Source organism: Haemorhous mexicanus, chromosome 3, assembly GCF_027477595.1.
Source record: "Haemorhous mexicanus isolate bHaeMex1 chromosome 3, bHaeMex1.pri, whole genome shotgun sequence".
In the NCBI taxonomy this organism is placed as follows: domain Eukaryota; kingdom Metazoa; phylum Chordata; class Aves; order Passeriformes; family Fringillidae; genus Haemorhous; species Haemorhous mexicanus.
The window spans coordinates 89075659-89093140 of NC_082343.1; the positions used below are offsets into that span (position 1 = coordinate 89075659).

Below are 17482 nucleotides of genomic sequence, written 5' to 3' on the forward strand. Positions count from 1 at the left end.
TCTGGACACGACTGTCCCTTATTCGGGGGTGACAAATAGTCCGCCGGGTCCCTAAGGCCGCGCCGCCATGTCGCCCCTACGCGGCGCTTCCCAAAGAGCAAAACGCGCCGTCCTGGCTTTAGAAGGGCACGGAGCGGTGCCCGGGCATAAGGGGTCACCCGGTCATAGCAGGTGATGTATCCATCCGCCGGCCTGTGACCCCGCCCCCCAGGTGGTGCCCGGGGCAAGGGCGGGGCCCGGCGCGAGCCGCCGCACCTGTGCGCGCGCCGCCCCGCCCTGCCCCGCCCCACCCGGGAGGGGGTGCGGGGTGCCCCGGTGACCGTGGCTCTGCAGCTGTGTAAACACCCCGAAACGCACAGCCGAGCCATTGGACACCCCTGCCCTTGTCTATACCGACCCACCGGTGGCAAGTACCCCAAAACCCAGCCAAGGGACCTGCAGCGTCCATGAGATTGGGGCACCCGTGTCCTTGGGACAGTTGTCTTTTTCTCCAGGCCACTGCTGGGGGAGGGAAAAAAAAAGCTCTTATAGCCTTTAGATTGAATGGACACTGCCATAGCCGGAACTCGCTCTCTGAACTTTCTCCAGGAGTACGTGTTTTTGTCAGAAATAAGGCTTTACAGGCGGCAGAGACCTCACAATGAAGAAATCGATGCTTTTCCACTCTTGTGTAGGTGGTGAGATGGTCTGGAGAAGTCAGAGCTGGATCCAAAGTACCTGCAGAAAAGCACAGCCCGGGCTGATTTTCTGGGACCAGGACTGCACCATTACACTTTGCCCTCAAAATGCCATGTCTCTGTTGTCCCCTTCCTCCATTTTGTATCAGGTCCCTTTGCTGCTGCTGAGTACTCTCTTACAGAGTCTGTTCACCAGTAACATCCTTTTTGTCAGATCTTTTCTAGCTTGCTGCATTTTTTTGCCTTTAATCCAACCCTTCTGGAAAGAGCTGAAGCCTATATATAGCCTATAAAATGCTTATGTGAGGCAGATGGAAATTCAGGTCTTTTCCCTCTCAGCCACTAAATTACTGAATCATTCTCTGTATCTTTCTTTTTCTCAGAGACAACAGTGAATTAAATATCCCCTAAGTGTGGAAGAGTTGCAACAGAAAAAAATGAAAATACTACACGTTAATTAGTAGTTAAACTAGCACCTAACATGGGAAAATGTGTTTAGTTTTCCTTTAAATAGAGTTAAGGTCTGCCTGAACACTGGGAGTCTCCTGGCCAGTGAGTTACTGGGTATGAGGTTGCAAACTGAGGATATGGTATAAATACATAATTCTAATAGAGGGTTTAGCATCCTGCTCGGAGCAAGCATTAAGGGTTAAAACCAGAAATATAGAATGGCACGGCAAAGTTGAGCTCCAGCTGCCTTACAGTGCCAAAATACAAAGATTTGCTGCAGCACAAGGTATGTAACACAAATGTTTCTGTATCCTGATATTTGCCATCAGCCCTTGCCTAGAGACTCGATTATTGAAGCACATTAAACATGACATTAAGCAGGACTGACTTCTTCTAGCTGAATACTTTATCTACAAGCATGTAACTGTTTTCTAGCCCAAAGTGGGCTACTTATTCCATTTTTTTCTGCCTTTTGTTTTGTTTTGTTTTTTAAGAGAGAACCAGCTTCAGCTAGAAAGAGAAATTCTACTCCTTGCTGTTATCCCAGGGCTCTGAGAACCAGGATGCTTGTCAGAAAGGCAAGAGCTATGGGTAGAGAGAGAAAAGGACATGAACTTGCTTCTCATGTGTTAGATAAGCAGCAGCATTGCCATTTTAGAAGAAAATAGTGGTTGCTTTTCTATGTCACAGACTTGACCTGTAGGTTACATGGTCTGAAACTCTGCCATATTGCCAGAAAGTATCAAATAGCTTTAAGCAATTGGTTTAATGTGCATCAGTTTCTCTGATTCTAAAACAAATACAGTGATGCTTCCCATGTAAAGTGACTATTGATCCAGTTGCTGTGCTTGAAAAAACCTACACAACTGTGCAGACTGTCGTGTTTAGTATGTGCTTTTGCCCCTGGTGCCTTAAAACAATATGTTATATCTTGATTGATGTGGGATGTCATCTTCTCACTGTTGAGCATGATGATGTGCTTCTAGTGTTCAACTCTGAAAATTATCCTTCTAAGTACTTCTGCTTCTGTAATGTAGTAGAAATATGAAATCACCTGCTTCACCATGGGGTGAGATGGATAGGTTATTAATATTTTAATATTTTGCTGTTTTCAAACGTTTTGAAAACAGCATGCTGTAAATACATCATTAGGTGTTTCCCTCAGAGCACAAATGAATTGAAGGACAGCAAAAATGTGGGAGCTCAGCACATCACTCCTGATGTCCAGAGCTACCGAGAGAACCCTTGGGGAGCTCGGGAGTCCTGGAATGTTGCCAAAAGCACTTGGTGGCTTGATTTTGATCCATCTAGAGATGTGCCACCGATGTATGAGGAAATGGAACCTGCGAGAACCACTCAGGTGTAAATGGTGAAGGGAAGATATTATTATAGGGTGAATCACAAATTTTGGGGTTTTGGTACAGGGGGGTTGTAGAGACAAGATGGAGGAATCAGGGCGTGCCACCAGGCTCTTCCTTCTTCTTCCTGTCTTCCATCTTCTGGGGTGGTGTTGGCACTTGTGGATTGGTCTGGGATGAGGGTGTACTTGGTGACGAGGGTGATAGGTATTGGGGACAAAATGTAAATATGATATACGTAGTTTTTGTTATAAAAGATGCGGCCGCCTTGGGGGTGGGCAGAGTGCCTTTGGCTGCCGTGCTGGTCAGATCCTTCAGGCAGGGAAAGGACTTTTTAGATAAGAGATAATAAACAATTCTGAAGACCGAGAAAACCTAGCGTCCAGTCTCATCCTTTGAAGCCCAGCGTGCAAGAACCATCCTAAGCGTGTCTGGGGGCAGAGACAGCCAACCCCAGAAAAATATATCCCTTCTGTGCCTTTGCTGCTTTTTCTACATCCTAAAGAGTAGCAGAATTTTGTAGATGTGAAGTTATTGCCAAAAGCATTTTTCAGAGGGGGAAAAAGGAAGAAAATGTGTTTTTCAGGATGCAGCATGATTTATAGAATGAATTCAGGTCTGCCTACACCATGCCATGACACGTAGTGCAGAGAGGCCAGAGATGCTGCTCCTTCAAAAGAAGATACACAGTTGTCATGCTGAGCCTGTCAGCTCAGTGCCCTTTCCTTTGCCTTTCATTAAGCCCTGTAGTGCACAGCCTATGCAATCCAGTTTTGGAACTGTTTAAAGTACATGCCTTGTGTTTCAAGACCTTAATCTTCAGAACTGAGTGAGTTTCATGAGGCTAACTGAATTTTCTATAAAGTAACTTTAACATTGGTGTTCTGTGGTTTTCAATACTAGAGATTGCTTTGTATTTAGTAAAAGCAAATTTACCCAGCATGAGAAAAATCTCTCCCTAATTGTCACTACCTGTCATCCGGCAGGCTATTCCACTGTTTTGCAGAGATACCTATAGATAGTTTGTGAACTTCATAATCTGAAATTCACCAAATCTAGACACCTACCTTATTCAGAAATCATCCCATAAACCAGCTTTAAATAGTATTTGCTAATCAGGACAGCATTAGCATAAATTTGACTTAATGGGAAAGAATGTATCAGGTGCAAAGTTATTAACTGGATTGAAAGCAGGTGTTAAAATAGCTGTGTTTCTCTAATGCCTCATCTTCAAACACCAAATTCCAGAAATAAATGGGGTTCCAGTTACAGTTGTTGAGTTGAGAATTTCTGATCCATAAGAAAGCTTGGTGCTTCATTTCCAAGATCTTAAATATATGCATACATACACACATACACATACACATACACACACACACACACATATATATATATACACACATGCATATATGTATATAACTTCCTGGAAAATGGAAATATCAGTAATGTTTCTGAAACTTGGCTCTTCCAAATTGGCTGCCCATGCTGCAGTGTCTGGGCAGCCCATGGGCTCAGGTAATGATCCTTGGCTGGCAGAGAATGGCAGAATCTGAAAAGCTGACGGTAACCACTGTGTTTCAGCAAATGCTTCAGATACAGTTTCTGTCACAAACTTAAGAGCTTTGAGCCTGTCACCCTGTCTACCCTTGATGGCCAGTGGAGAGAAACACATTTGTGAAGGTGGTTTGCCATGTTCTCAGACAGGTGTCTGACTGGGGTGAGCAGAATTTCCATCTGGAAGGGCCTGTGTCAAAAGGAAGGGAATGACTTCCTTGATTGCTTGTGTCTCTGATTTGAGAATAAAGAGTAGAGAGGGTGACTGTCTCCTACCCAAGTGGTAAGAGACATTTAAGAAAAGAATTCTCATTGTTTTAATTAATGAGATTTTTTCAGCAATTTACTTTGTGTAGGACAATTCCTGCCCAGCTCAAGTGCAGGTATTTTCAATCAGAAAAAAAATAAAAATGGAGAAAGCCATAGTAGCATCACATTACATGAAATAACATCTGTATCAAAGACTCTACAGCTATACCAAGAGTTTCCACATATTTTTATTTTTTGTTTAAAAAGAAAAATACAGCCCTGAAAACAAATTCAATAGTATTAAAGGATTCGGTATTTTTTAACAAAAAACCCCAACGAAACACAACAAACCCTAGCCTTGGAGAATCAGAAAGTTTCGTTTTCAAAGCCCAATTCTAAATGTGCCTTGATAAATCTTTTTAATGTTAATATACAAACTACATGTATATTTGAACATAATACATTAATTTATGCTTTATAAAACCTAAGCTATATAGGACAGAATCTATTGATGTAATAAAAAGAATCCTTTTACAATGCAAAAGTTGTTGGGGACAGGACTTTCAAAACTGTAGTTGAATATACTCCTGTACACAGGAGTACCAAGATCATATCTCACCATCCCCAAAATGAATATGATGTGTTTGACAGCCTTGGAGGGTCACTGCTATAGGAACTCTGGTTGATAAGCATTGTGGGCTTGCCCCAGGAGTGGCATGAGTTGTGTTCCTACAGTTTGAGCCCTTACTGCCTGGCCAGTGAACCAAACAGTGATAGTGTCACTCTTAAGACAGTTAAAAACTATTAAAGGACCAAGATTTATAGGTGAGGCTGCATTTTCAATGAATTCTAATTTCTGTACAGCAACTTGACTTGAGAGATTAGGTATTAGAGGCAGTAAATCTTTCCTCCAGTTTCTTGGTTCTTCCTTTACTTCTATTCAGAGACCTGGTATTAGATGAATTATTGACATTATAACATCCTAGAAAAGGCAGCCTAATTTCTATAGCTGCTGAGCATTTGAAATACACTGAAATAGAAAGCTTGTGATGTGACTGCAGATCTGAAAATTGAGACAAAAATTCTAATGCTTCACCAACAGTCTTGTTTTCTTGAGAGTTATTAGTAAATCTGAATTTTAATTATAAATAAATTAGTGCCTGAGGGGAAACTGAAAATTAAATAGAAGGATGACTAAATACATTTCAATGACCTTTGCTGTCAGTCATAATTGTATAAACTCAGGGAGAAAAACCCATACTGTAGAGCTAATATGCTCTGTTATGTTCTGAACTAGTGCATGTGTTAGGCCACTATATTCTCATGTGAATTATAATGCAGGATAGTGTAGGTGTAGAATATAAGGAAATGTAAGCTCCATATGGTTCCAGTGGAAGCATGGAAGCGATCTTTAAAATGAAATGCTTTGCACTTTCCAAGCTCATGGTGTATTTTCAGTTATTTAGGGCTGTTTGTATGTTTCGGTCGGAGTCTTCTCATTTCTATTCATCTCATTTTTAGACTGGGCTTTCTGAACAGAGAGACTGTTGGATGGAACTTTGTGAGTCATGCACTTGGCTCAGTTGGGCTTTGAGGATAAGAATACCAGCCTTAGGTATCAGCAGTCATTAATATCTAGCCAAGATGAAGAGCAATGATCGGATGTAAAATCAGTTGCAAAATCACAAATTTGAAACACTAGGGAAAAATATGAAAAGAAAATACAAAGAGGGGGAGCTGAACTCCATTGTTATTACTGTTTCATGTTCTGCTGTGCAAAAGGTAGTCTTTGAAGCTTAAAAATGTTTTGTTGATGGGTAAATGACTAGATAGACACTAAAGCTAGGACAGTTTTTGATCTTCACAAATCTTAATTTTAGCTCTTCAACAATAGGAACTGTGATTCATGTAGTCCATTTTTTCCCTCCAATGAAGTCAGGAACTTGCAGACAGTGTGGGTTAAGGATTAACTGATGAATTGCAAACTTCAGACTGTTGCAGACAAAATAGAATCTAGATATATATAGCATTTGAGATTATTTTTTCACTCTATAACATTATGATTTTCCTTCTCTTTTCTGCAGTACTCTTTAAATACTAGTGTGAATGAATTTCTGTTTATCCTGTCAGTGCCCTTTATGATAAGGAGTAATTAATAATTGTGTGCTATATCTTACCTGTTTGGAGGTCTGCAGCAAATTCCCTGCAAATTCTACCTATTTTTGTCTTAGAATCACCCTCAGAAAAGTGGAAAAGTTGAGGACAAACATTTTAAATACTTTTTCTCCTTTGAGATAATTTCACACTGGGGGAAACTGAGGGGGTAAAGTTATAACAAATCATACTGGCTTCTGAGTGTCTCTGCAGTCCAGAGATGCTGAAGGAGAATAATTTCTACTTCAAAAGCTGATATTTTTAGTGATCAGTGAGTCTTTTATCAAGAAAAGAATGTCCATAGCACTCACAAGCTGAGCTTATATCTGCAGGAAAACGTTTTTCCTCAGCTACTGGATACTCAAGAAATGAGAAAAGTGATTTGCTGTACAAAAGAAAAAAAATAAGCTCTTCCTTCAGTCCCTCTGTGATCTATCACTTGAGGAAAAACATATTTGGATGTGTTCCCAGGGCAGTGGCTACATCTGGCAGATAAAAAAATCTCCTGTGTTTCTGCCTCTAGTGCATGAAGCTTGTGATGGTTGATATGATGTTTTCCTTGGGTTTTGTACAAAACTTGCAGTTCTACTGCACAGGAAGTGTGATGTCAGGAGATTATGAGCTCTGACTCCAAGAATTTGCAGCTCTCAAAGAGTTGCATGGCCCTGCACAGCATGTGCAGGACAACAGGAAATCTCTGGACAGGCATCTGACTGGGACTTCTCCCAGGTGACTAGTCTGCTTCAACTTTTTACTCCTGGCTTTAGGCTGACTCTGGAATTCTCTTCAGATCAGATCAAATTTTCACAGAATAGGAAATATTTGGTGGAAATTCCCTCATAACTGCATTGCTTTTCAGGAGCAGTTTTTCTCTCCATACAAAATCCATCTGGTCCTTTGCCCCTTCCCTTTCCCTTTCCCTTTCCCTTTCCCTTTCCCTTTCCCTTTCCCTTTCCCTTTCCCTTTCCCTTTCCCTTTCCCTTTCCCTTTCCCTTTCCCTTTCCCTTTCCCTTTCCTTCCCACCATGTTTGCCTTTACTGACACAGGCCCACACATACACACATCATGTAAAAAAGAAAGATTACCATTACAGTGTCTTTGCTTTTAGTACTACAGCATCTTTGATACTGAAGTGCTGCTCAAAATACTTGTACAGAAAAGCAACAGGGATTTTCTAAATGCAGGACTATTTTGATAGTTTAAAAATAGGCTTCTATCTTTAGAAAGAATATTGAATTTTGTCTTTTATAACTTTGTGATTCGTTGTTATGACAGACTTAATCAATCTGATGAGTCCTTGTTCAGTGTTCTGGCAAATATAATCAGCCCTGGAGTATTTTCTTACTCCCCAAAGGCATATAGTTTCTGTGTTTATTTCATTCTGATGTTTTATCTGGAAAACATATTTCTTTTTCTTTGAGTATACTGTTCTGAGACATACATTGAAAGCCATGTGTTTAATTTACTGAATATGAAATGATGTTTTTATTTAGGAAGTCAAAGGAGAAGGTTATTGAACAAAAAGTCTAGTAAGGTAATGGGTGCAGAAGTCACAGAGAGAGAAAAGGGAAAAGATTGATCTTGTAAGAATCACAGGGCAGATTTAAAGACAGTTTGTAGTAATAAAAAAAAGACTGCTAGAGACTCCAAGACAAGTCCTATGCCTCATTTCTAAAAATGATCTACAAAATGTACGCTTGTATTAAAGCAATATCAAGATCTACTTTCCACAACTCATTTCTTGCTTCTGAATCTTCATTTTGTGTTCTTTAATGCCACTTGTCTGCCAGATTATTCTAGGGCCTTTGAAGTGCAGAAAGATGGTCTATTTTCAGGCTTTACTCCCATGCATACTTCCAGCATGCACTGCAGGCCTTTACGGGTGGTATTTGTCTCCTAAAAATATGGAGCTTGTAATGGAGTACTATAAAATAATGAACAAAATAGACAGCAGAGATATTCAAGACTAAAAAAATAAATAATGTATCATATATGTAATGTTGAGACTACTAAAGAGGATCATTTAACAAGCAAGCACTGCTTTTTTTTTTTTTTTTTAAATTTAAATTTCAGTACCTGCCCCTTTGAAGGCAGATGTAAGTGCATGGAGCAGCAGAGCTGACCATTTCTTTTCCTTAGCAAGCGCAGAACAGACCCCATGGTACAACAGAGTGGGGTGTAATTTTCCTATTGCAGGAAAGGCAAGAAAAAGCTACACTGTGTGGTAGCAACTGCTGCTTCACACCAAGAGCTTGAGTACATTGCTACATCTGGCTCATTTCTTGGATGTTATGCACACGGGGTCTTTATTAATCAGATCAGTTGCAGGAATGACCTGGAACATGCAGAGTACTGAAAGAAGGTATTCTACATAACACATGAATACTTTGTGTGACAGGGTAATTTAGACACAGAGCTCTTTTTAAATGTAACACTGCACACTTAATAACAGTCTAGGGCTAGGCAGAAGATAATTACTCTAGAGCACAAATTGTAATAAGCAATGCTGTCCTTACAACTCTGATGACTGAGATCATCTCTGAATCTTCAGCTGAAGTGACACACCCAAGGTCAGCCATTATCTCTATGTATTCTTACTATCATAGTCTGATAGGAATTGTCTTTAATATTCATGCATAGAGCATTCATGTCCATGACAGCTCTTTAATGCCAGATAAGACTTCTGGTATTGTCTTTACTAGGCAGTAAAAGTGGTTAGCCTTAACAGGAGGCCCTTAATAAGTGAACTAACAACAATTAAGGTTAAAATAAAATGGTAACATATTTTAAGTAATGTCAATTAATTTAAATTTATAGTTCTAATAAACCTTAGATCTTTCTGAACTACAAAAGTTCTTAAATTCTGGTAATCATGCAGCTATGTAAAATATCATCCTTTTGACACACTATTCCAAAAAATTCCTAATCAGAATGCTGAAATAGACAGCTGAACCCCTTCAACTCACTCAGGGGAGACTATGATGATAGTATGACTTCTAACCAATGGAAAAATGCAAACCAAATATTTGTTTAAATTACATCTGATGGAAAGGTATTATTGGAGAGGTGTCTTCCTCAGCTGTTTCCATGGGAGGTAGTTTTTAGTTTGATTACACTTGGATGTTAATAAACATTTAATTTCATTTCTAGTTTGGGGCTGTTTTCCATGAAATCTCTCAAGACCTGCAGTAAGTATGTTTTTTCTGTGTTCCTGATGATTCTGAAGTTCTGACAGTCAAAACACTGCAAGCAATAATTCACAGCTTTCTCTGGTTTTAGCTGAATTTCACTACCTGAGCCTCAGATAACCAAGCGGCAAATTTCCCTGGGTGTCACTCCAGTACTGAAATTTATCCATGTCACTATTATACAAGTTCCTTATATTTTTGGTGACTTTCTCACTTTGCATTTCAACACTTAAAGACAAGACCTCATGTCCTTTGGGTTGCAGCCTTCAGAGGCGTGACAGATTAACTAAGCTCTTTAGGTGGCTCTAATTTCAGGGTGAGTCGCATGACATTGACAGTGTTATTAAAACTACAATTCTGAGCTTTTTCATATTTTTTTTTCTAGCACACATTTCTGTAAGTCACTTGTATCATATGAAAGGGAAGAATAATAATTTCCTGTGTCTTTTTTTTTTTTTAATTGAAGATTTAACTCATCAATTGCATCAGCCTCCCTTCTGCACCTCACAGTAATGTAACCAAGTAGATTTGTCAACACATGTAAATGAGTTTTCTTATACTTTCCTGTGATGTGTCTGGTGGCTTAGTCAGAGACAGCATAGTTTCTGAATAAAATTGGTCTAATCCAATACAGGTAGACCCAGATCTAGTTTTGATCAAGTCATTCTACCTCCAATGGCTTAGTTTCCCATTAATATGATGAACTTAATGTACTGGTCTCCTTTTAATGTGATACCAGATTTACAGAGGTGAAGTGCTGCTAAATAACATTTCATCATCAAGTCCTGCATCCCTGTAGCTTGGATTAAGGTGAAAGTGTTTGCTTGGTGTTCATTTGTTCTTTCTGAAATATCTATCTGCTTTGCATTTATTTTTAGAAGATGGTATGGATTTTGAGGTTCAAGGAAACACTTCCTGAACTTGAAAGCAGCTGCCTCACTTTGTTGACCCTCTACAGCCTTAAGATTAAGTCTTAGCTACAGGAGAATTTCTGGCATGACTCATCCTGGAATCGAAGCTCCCAGGAATATACATCAGCAGAGCAGAATTGGAAAGTAAGCAGGTTTTCCCACTTCTGACTCTATTTCTGGCTGAGGTTGAATACCCCATGTGTCTTAGATTCCATATCTTTTAAGCTGAAAGCTCTTAGAAGTTCTTGTGCCTGAGAAAACCGGGGTGAAGACTGAAGAGCCGGCAGACCTGGTCTCCAGCTGAGAGGTGCCCACTGGATGGGTACCAGTTGGGCTTGAAAATGCATGCACTGGGTGCTCAACGTGCTTTGCTTTAGCTGTGCTGCTTACACAGGTGGACATACAGCCTTCTGGTTTAGTCCTAAAGCTGCCATTTTTTATCTGTGGTCAAAACAAAAGAGTAATATTTTCTGCTATGGAAAAGCTCCTTTCTGGTAAACTAAAATTAGAGCGTAAATATTTTTAAAGTATTTTGTTATTACAAATGTGGGTGAAGGAAAACATTGAAAAATATATTGGATGAAATCTACATGGTTGGCTTTGCTATTATTGAATGATTGCTGTGAGGAGTCCTATTCTTTTCCTTTAAATTTTCAAAGACAAACCACATCCACACATGAAATTTGTTGAAATTGTACTTATAGCATAGACACTATGAAAAAATATTGTTATTGCAAAAGTAAATAATTCGATAGTAAATTTAAATGAAGAAGAAATGGGATTTCTCCTCCTTCAAATAACCTCATTTTAATGTTAACGAAACCTTGACCAAAAAAAAAAATCTCCTGGAAGGGTAAAAGCTATCGAGTATTACAGAAAAGAACCACTTAAAAGTGGCCAAAAGAGCCTAAGGTGACACACAAGCACTGACAACATTGCTCCTCCTGAGTTTTATTCTGGTCACACACAGATGTACTTGCTCTGGGCAAGGTGTGTAGGAACTGACTAAGTGTGCACATACTGCAGGCAGTCCAAATGTGACAAACATGGTTTAATGTGTTAAAATCTGGGGGTTGGTTAGCTCATTTTTTCAAGAGGTCACTTGCTCAAGGACAGCACGTGTTTGTTGTTCGCCTCAGTCTAACCAAGACATGCAGCTTCTTGGTTTCCTCCCATGTTTCTCTCATCCTCTGTGGCCTTTGGTGGAGCCCAGTTACGTACTTTTTTCTGACATAAGCCCCTATGCTGTATGAAATAGCCTGCAGATGTTGACTGGCAGGGAGTCTGAGAAGCAGACTTCTTTCACTAACAAACTGACCTTCACCTGGCTGGAGATCATTATCTCAAATTTTCTTTAGATGTGTCTAGTTGAGCAAATTGTTGTTGATGTTAGGTGTGCTGGGATGCTTGTGTTCATCAATGATTCTCTTCAGCTATTTCAGCCTGCAATGTCTTATATGTGCAATGAAAATAATCCTTTCTTCTTACTGTGAGGGTGTAGGTGAATAATTTCTCTAAAATTCTCCTGATATCTATTTCATCTTTGAGGGACATGTTGATGTAACAACGAATACACACAAAGAGTGTCAGCAGTCTGGAGAGCAGAGTGGGACTTCAGCTCATTGTCTTTGCTCTGGTGCTTTCTCAGGCTACATACAGTATCTGCATTTCTCTGCCTCTAAAAATATCTCAGATTAGCATCCAAGAGTATTAACAGCTGTACACTTTGGGGTGACATATGCAAAAGTATCATATTTGAGTTCATTCTTACTCAGGAAGTAAGGGGTATGTGCACAAGAATATTTCCAAAGAATTTTTTAATTACTACTGTCCTCTGCAGACCCTAATTCCTTATGCCTTGCAGTAGCTGGCATTCCCCACCACCAGCCAACTACAGTAAATTCATTCACATACATAAACTTCATTGAAGTCTTGTTTTTCCAGTTCTTAAAAACACTTCAGCCACAACTGATGTGGTTTAGTTCATATGATGCAGCCTCTGAGCACTGTTGACCACAGAGAACGTTGATTACGTAGCATTAGGCTCCATGTATTTTCCAAATTCTTCCCATAGTTTATTGATGATGCAAAGGAAGTATTCTGTGCCAGTTCTGTGGCCATTGCAGAACAGCAACACAAGTAGTAGAGCAAACACCGTGAGGTACAGGAGCTGCACAAGCCTGAACTGGTTAAGAAGAGTAAGACATACGGGCTATAGTTGGCCAGGAATTGGTTTTTAATGACAGGGATACAGCAAATTGTGCATACCTGAGGAGAAACCACGAATGACACAGTCCTCCATCCTCTTGTTTTGGCACATGCAATTAGAAGGCAGGATACAGATCACAGAAATGATATACTGATCCTATTAGAATTTCAGGTGAAAAGGCAAGGATTCACTTCTAAATGTAAATTTTGAAAACAGAACTAAGCAAGATACACTCAGCGAGATTTCTCCACTGAGCAATTGCATCTGGCAGCATTTCAAGTTTTCTTCTCCCACTACTCTAAGAGCATAAAGATGTTGTTAATACAAATGAGAAATACCCAACATGCCTTCTTGTGGCTTCAACTGAATATTTGAAATGAGGAAAAAATACATCTTTATTCACACTGGATTCAGTCTCACATACAATAAAATCACTAGAAAAGTACAGCTGTTCAGGTCTCTACTATCTTAAATTTCCTCTATTAATTACTTTCTTTAATTATTTTTATCTTTTTATTGACTCTCTTTTCCCACTTAGAAACTCTACAGGTCCTCTTGACTAATTACAGCATTAAAACAACCATTAGAAAGAGTTTCAAAGGGGCAGCTGATCAAATGATCCTTAAATGATTTCCAAAGTTAATTTATGCCTATTGTCTAGTCTTGTCTCTAGACAATTTATTTTGTGTACGAGATGTATGGCCGGCTCAAGAAAGAGGGTCTGAAAGAGAAATGTGTTGAAAAACTACATAGACTTAAAACTTAACTTTAGTCAGACCACAGTAAGAGATAACAGTAAACTGAAATAAAAAATTGTCCCACTGATGTTCCACAGTCTTTTCTGAGAGGATTTCTACCAAAGCACTTGGTGATACCTTTGTCAGATGAAGGATGCTGGCTGGCCTAGCTGAATTTTGGCCATAGTTCTAGCAGACACAATCAGTTCTTTTACAGTTTGGTATATTCCTCTTTATTAGCTTCAAAAATAGGCATTTGCTAAACAACTTTTCAGAAGTGGAGAAGAGATATTAGTATTTACCTTTTAAACCAGTCTTGATCTGCCTGTAACTTTTTCAGTTTTCAAAATTCTATAGAATATTTACAAACTCCAAAAGAAACTGGAGCTGTATTAGCTGTGCTTTTACTACATAAAACACTTTATTATAATTGTTATTTATGAAGTTTTGATGCATTGTGAAACAGTTTCATAAAGTGTCAACCTCCCACACATGGATGAAATTGGCAAATGATTCTGTATTAAGGGTGTGTGTGTACATATATCTGTGTGAATAAGGATATGTAAATGTATGTAGATATTCATGTTCTAGAAACAGTTACAATTTTCATTTTCAGCCCTGCGTGGGAGGCAGTTTCCTTCCATGCAGAGGCACAACACACATCTATTGAGCAGAGAGGAGAACCCCATGATTAGCACTCAGCAGGAAATGCTGAGAGTTCAGACTGCTGCCTCTATGGCGTCTGGCAGGACAACAGGAGCTTAGCAGCCTGCAGAGCCCACCTGCCCTGAGAAGACAAAGCTGGGACGCTGTTAAGCAAGCCTGTGGGTTATCCTGCATCTGCATGGGGCAGCGGGAAAGCAGGGTCACCCACACACTCTGCAGCTGCTTTGGTTTGCCCAGCCTGTAGCCAAGGAAATGATGTAAAAGAGCTGAAAGTACTGGGAGTGAGGGGATGGGAAAGGATGAATTTGTGATTGGATGCAGCATAGAGGGTGTGTGAGAGGGGTCTGTGACAGCTACATGCTGGGTCACTGTCCATGCCTTACTGTCCACAGGCAACTCAGCTGACTGCCTTCCCACAGAACCTGCTCTTCCTGTGTGCCACCAGGAAAGCACTGCAGTGTGTTCTACTGCTCATGGACTAGGGAAGAGCCCTGCATGCCAATCAGTGCCAACAAATTACCAAGGCATCAGTGGTCAGTCTCCAACACGCTGAACCCTTCCCAGAATCTACAGTAAATCCAGGTCTTGTCCTTGAATTTAGAAAAGCAGCATATTCATGCTAAAACTGCTTCTGAGGAGGCAACTTCCTTGGAGACAGCCTAACTCTTAAAAAACAAAACTAAAAATGGGCAAGACACAGGCTTAAAGAAATGTTTGTTGTGTGTCCAGAACACTGACATCCAGACCACTCCCTAAGTTTTATAAATGTGTCTGGCTGTTGAAGTACTGCAGATAGAAAGGGTTCTGCAGACTACAAAGTGAAATTTGGGCTGCTATTCCCAAATTAGGCTGAATGAGAATTTCCTACAGATGAGGCAGCTCAAAATGTTAAGGGGAATTTCGTGCCAAATTTCTGATCCCCACCTTAAAAATTCTCTCCCAGCAATCAAGAGATAATGAAGCAAGCTGCATAATACATTAGTTTTTTTCTAAAGGCCAGAAGGAATTGTTCTTTCTTTTACTCAGAGATAACAAACGAACACCATGTTTCCCAGTGTCACTGTGGTCTAAACTAATGCCAGCACCATCATAAATCCTACCCTGCCATCAGTCCTGTTTCAACATAATCTGAAAGAACATAACCATTTTTTTGTTACCATAAACTGAAAAAAACCCCCCACACTTCTGTGACAGGAAAAAATATTGGAATCATGTCAAAGCAGAGATAGAAGAACACAAAAAAAGAGCTAAGAACTAACATTTCTATTATGGTATAAAATAAATGACTAAGTTTTCCATTTTCTGCTGATGACCAGACATAAAAGTTATGCAGCAGCACTGCAGGTCAGGGACATTCTTCTTAGTGAGGGACAAGTATTTGCCTGTCTCCACAAGCTGCCAGTTCAAGGGTTCAATACATTTTGGGCTAAAGGAGGTACATAAGGAGGGACCTGCTGATGGACATACTGAGGGGCTTCCTTGGTCAGCTGGGGTTTTCTGAAGTGCAGGAACCCCAGTCAGACCAGTCCTGCAGGACTTGCTGCAACAAGGAAAAGGCTATAATAAAAGATCAGTTAGGTCTTACAGTGACCTTGACATGCAAGGATAGAAGGAAAGATTCCAGAAACAGAGACCAGGATCCAGGTTAAGCCCAGGCCTGGTGCAGTTCATGTGGAGAAGCCTACTCCTGCCTCTCCTCCCCCCCCCTCCATAACACAGCACACTACTGGTCACCTCATTCTCCAGCCATCCTTATTTTAGTAACATGGCAAAATGGAAATACTTCTTTCCTTGCATACCTGTGCTGTTTTGCTTTCTGGCTTCCTTTGAAGAACCACAGTAGCTGCACAAATCCTGCACTGAGCATTCTGGTTTTTGGTTTTTTCCCCTCACACAGGGTTTGTGGAGCCCAGCATTATCCACAGTTCTCTACAGTTTTATAGGAAGGACCATCTGGTGGTCAGCTGCCCAAATGCACATTTGCTGCCTCCTGCACCTGTTCAGTGTCATTCAGCCTCTCTCTGACAGTTGCTCTCCCACCAGAGGTCTTCCTGAGCGAGGGGACAAGATGATGCAGCACATCTCCTGAAACAGCAGCGGGTACAGACACCTTTTTGAGATTTCAATTCTTAAGAAGGAACCATAAATAATAATGATAAATAAATAATAAATAATAAATCCCATTTTACCTTCAAAATGGAGATGACAATAGGACCGTAAGGTAACCACCTGGCTCTCTGAGCCCTTTTACTCAAATCTCTCTGCCATTTCAGAGATGGTTGTGATGCCTGCAGTCATTCACAGGTGAGCTTACAATGTACCTACCAGTCAGATGTGTACTACTTTGGCATGGTATCTCTCTGTGCAAACTAAGACTTGAAACCATAAAAGCTTGTTTTGGGATTGTCTTGACATTCCAGAATGTCCTGTCTGGACAGACTGGACCACAGCCATGTGCTCTGAAAAAAAGCTGAATAATGTAACCTGACAGTTCAGTGACCTTCACAGAGGAGACCTTAAAATTAGTTTGCGTTTAAACTCCTGAAAGTTTGAAACTTTCAGGAAGACTGATGCTACTTCTTACAAACATCCTTCTCCCTCTTGGCATCTTTGACTTCCCACAAAACCTAGATTTTGACAGAATAATGAACCTAAATTTGAAACTTGAGTCAAATGCCACTGGAGCAGTTTCAGTTATTTTCTTGACTGTAGTTAAGATCTTCACATACAGAAATCCCCCATATTAGCAAAAGATCTCCTTCAAAAAAAGGAAGCAGAAGGAGAAACCTGTAATTTGTGATTAATATTATGATGTGCCCTGTTATTACTACAGAGAAACAAAGGGTACAACCTATCAAAAAAAAAAAAACACTTGAAGGATGGCAAAAAGTAAAAGTGAAAATAAATAATATGCAATTTAATAATAAGAGAGCTGTAGCTGTCATTATCAGGCTGAAGAAAAAACCTAGAAGAATGAAACAGTATGTCTGCTAGACCAAACAGCTACTGCAGACTTGTCTCAAGAAAATAATCTGGGAAAAAATCTGTCTCAAGATCACACATACACACTGCAGAACTTGTAAGTGAAAACTCTGGGGTAAAATGTAAACCAAAAGCAGAATACTCCCTGAGCTAAGCAACACTTGCTTGTCTGTCTTTTAAGACATGGTGAAATTTTCCCCAGCTTTCAAATGGTAGCTGGAAACACACCATCCTTTGTTCTTTAGCCTCTCACAAGGGAGTCACACAGACTAAAGGTTTGCTGAGCAAATATATATTATTTTTTTCCTAGTCTGCCAGTTTTATTTTGACGGTAAGTCCCTCTCAGC

The 17482-nt window shown here is 40.0% G+C and overlaps 1 long non-coding RNA gene across 3 annotated transcripts in view; it reads left to right on the forward strand.

Moving 5' to 3' along the window:
• LOC132325390 (uncharacterized) overlaps positions 1–17482 on the forward strand; it is a 31938-nt gene that overhangs the window by 645 nt on the left and 13811 nt on the right. The window contains exons 2-3 of one of the 3 annotated variants that reach the window (XR_009485931.1): positions 9593–9630; positions 10509–10685. This is a non-coding gene — a long non-coding RNA (uncharacterized LOC132325390). Of the gene's footprint in view, positions 1–273; positions 10686–10724; positions 16254–17482 lie in introns of those variants that run through there. The other 2 variants (XR_009485930.1, XR_009485932.1) reach the window with 2 other exon arrangements.